This window comes from Equus asinus, chromosome 12 (assembly GCF_041296235.1).
Source record: "Equus asinus isolate D_3611 breed Donkey chromosome 12, EquAss-T2T_v2, whole genome shotgun sequence".
Classification (NCBI taxonomy): Eukaryota; Metazoa; Chordata; class Mammalia; order Perissodactyla; family Equidae; genus Equus; species Equus asinus.
This window is the reverse complement of record NC_091801.1, coordinates 28,446,601-28,449,943: the sequence shown is the minus strand read 5'-3', so window position 1 is coordinate 28,449,943 and position 3,343 is coordinate 28,446,601. Positions and strand designations below refer to the sequence as shown.

Sequence of the window (3,343 nt, the reverse complement as noted above, 5' to 3'; positions counted from 1 at the left end):
ATGTCTCACTGAAGACACAATGAGAGAAAAAGAGCTAAGGAATAACCCCTGATTATGCCCTACTATTACAAAATATCGATCACTAAACAAAGCATAAGGCACAAGCTTGTGCTGATCACATTAGCACATAGACATGCTTGGGCCACATGAGATTCCCTCAAAGAATTTATTGTCTCAAGCCCAAAATATGATTGTTCTAGAAGGAAAATAAGGATTCCCAACATCCTGTCCCAGGATTGTCATCTGGCTTGGGGTCTAGCATAATCTTATTGAACATGATTTTTAGGTGATCTTCTTTCTTCAAGACAAGATAAGATCTCATCATCAACCCAGCCAAGGCACTCCCCATACACCCATACACTTATACTTGAATATGTCTACCAGAGATGGATTCTGGAAATTATGCTGACAAGGTAGACACAAGTTTCCATGTACTCCATGCTGGATACCTGACTGACATAGATTGTACATGGACATACAGGTTGATGCAGTGAGTGAGCTTGTCCCAAAGCCTCATCTTATTTTCTTAGACCACTCCCAGTGTATCTTCTATTAGTTTGCCAGAACTAATAGAAAGCATGCACAAAAACAAGATTACTCATACAGGAAATTTATCGAAAGAAGCAGGGAAAAGTGGGATTGCTTTCAGACCACATTGCAGGTAGGACAGCTACAGAAGGAGAAAAAGGAAGAGTTTGGGTAGGAAGCATCTTGGACTGCAGTGAATTTCCCGGAAATTTTCAGCCTGGCTGATATAGAGCCCATGAGTCCCAAAACTACCCCTTAGAGGAGACCTAATGAATGCAGGGATGAATTCCAGAGGGGCAGCAATAGGGCCATTAGGCAAATATGCAGCTCTTTTCAAGAGATATGAGTGGCACACTTTCATGGCTGTCACATCAATTATTAAAATACTGATTGATGAGAAGCATAATTTTGAAGTGGAGCTAAACTGGATTTGAATCCTTGCTCTTTAACCTTGGACAAGTTCTTGAACTTTTTTAAGTCTTGATTTTTTTTAAGCTGTAAATGGAGATAGTAGTACCTATTCCACACTGCCATGGCAAGTATAAAATGGGATGGTTATGTAAAGCCCTTAGTATGATGCCTGGTATGTAAGCGTTAGTTCCTATAAGCATAGAGATATGGGAGACCTTTTCATTGTCTGACCATATGGTTATCTCCTACTTCAGTAATATAATGTGCAAAATTGGGTCAGTCATTAAAAAAACAGGAAGTCCTTGTCACATAATGTGTATGAGAAATATGTATGGACCCACTTAACGTTGGTTAAGATAGTATGTAAAGTATTACTGATGCCATATGAAGGCAGACAATGTTTGTCAGTTAAACCTTAGTTTAGTATCTATAATTTAATAGTAAAAATAAATTTAACTATGATAACTTTTATGACAAATAAAGAATAAGGTAAACTATATTTTTGGAGTTTCTTAATAATTATGTCTTTTGAAAATTACAAGCCACCCCTCCTAACTCTCAAAATAACGTTCAATTGAAACAAGGAGTTTGTCATAGATGAGTAATTCATCCTGGTTTGATGGTTAATTTCAGAAATTGCAGAGTTTCATACTTCTTACTGTGAATTTAATATTAGATTGCAGATTTAATTGCTTTTACCTTTGACCTTTATTCTTGGATTACTACGAATGAGAATTCCATTCATATTTACTTAAAAATGTTTCATTTAAGTTAGGTTAACCATTTTAGGCCTACTCAGATTTGAAAAGCTTCTGTTATCAACAGTTATACCAAAGAAATCAATCCTTGAATACTGAGGAAAATGTCAACCAGGAAGCTAAGCATGATGTATAAAATATTGCATTGATAATGATATAATGGAAAATATGAGGAGACTTCACTCAAAACAATGACTGATTCTGTCCACTGGTGTCTAATGACTAAGAATTATTATTCCAAAATCTAAAGCTAATGATAGGCTTCCATTTGAATTATGTTGTAGGGGAAAATGTGAATAGAATTCACATAGGCTAGATTTTTCTAAGTGAAGAGTCATCCAGACTGATAAAGAAATCAGTTGTTTTTTATTGATTTAAAAAAAGAAAAATAGCTTTTTGAGCAATAATGAAGTTATTTATACTATTTTATTTATTATCTCTCTCTTTGAGGCTCACTTGGAGAAGCTAAAGTCATGCAGAGAGGAATAAACTACAGTTAAAAATTCCTCTCTCTCCATTCCACATTTCCTCCTTCTGTGTGCTCTGTGACTAGCAACTTCATGCTGGACAGTAGATCGGGGTGGGTGAAGAGAAGCTGGACTAGATGCCACATCCGGCCTTGTCCTTTTGCTCTGTGGCAGTCCCTGAGTGGCATCGTGGTTGGCTATAAAGAGTTGAGCTCCTGCTGCTCCCTTTTACCTGGTCTCTTTTATGTCACCCACACATTCACCCACGTGTCCTACTGACACATGCAAGGAGGGTGGACAGTTAGTGATTTTCTGAAGCAATTAGCCTAAAACACTACAACTAAAATATCCAATTTTAGTTGGAAAAATAACAGGTTAAGAAAAGAAAAAATAAGGATCTATTATACTACATAAATTTTCTTTCAGAATTTAAAATTGTGTTGATGTGACCATGGCAGAATAAACCCAGGATGAAGAGATTGATTCTCCATGTCCTCTTACAATTACTGCCTAAGAATTATGATCAGGTTTTTCACAGTACTTGTGAGGCCTGAGGAATGAGTTTCAACTATCCTATATTTGTTATTAAACATCCCACATCTCCTCTCAACCTTAAAATCCATCTGTTTTATTACCTCTGCTATTTTTCTTATGTCCCAAATAAGGGGAACCTATGTCACATTTCTCACCAAATCTAACCTTCCGCTCTTTCAGTGCCCCCTCACTGGTGCAAACTGTTGTACTGAAAATGGTCACAGGGTGCTGAGACATTGATCTCCTTGGTTTCAAGGTAGCACGGGGCCAAAGTCTTTAGGCTGGTGTTGTGTAGGTGTGAACAGCATTGTGCTTTTGTTCCAATATGCTGCACAAGTTCTGACATGCTCTGTGTGGGAGAGATGCGAGAAAGCATCATCATCCTGGACTTATCCTAGACCCTCTCTTCCCAGCTCTCCAGACCTCAGCCCCATCGTATTCTCTATCTTGAATTTTCAGTGTCGGCACTGTATCCTCTCCCTGCAGTTGCAGCATAATCAGGACTTCCCAGTCTAACATTCCAATACTGAAATGGACACATACAGATGCTACTGCCTCATTCTAACTTCGTAAATTACAAATAATAACAAGAAGAAGGAAAAACAGAAAGAAAAGAAATCTCCATCTTCAATTAAAATTAGATAG

General features: G+C 37.5%; 1 non-coding gene across 1 annotated transcript; it reads right to left on the bottom strand.

The window, feature by feature from the left end:
* Positions 1–251: 251 nt before the first annotated feature.
* LOC123275900 (small nucleolar RNA SNORD115) lies at positions 252–331 on the bottom strand. The gene has a single exon (XR_006512072.1). It is a non-coding gene; the product is annotated as a small nucleolar RNA SNORD115 (small nucleolar RNA).
* Positions 332–3,343: the final 3,012 nt, after the last annotated feature.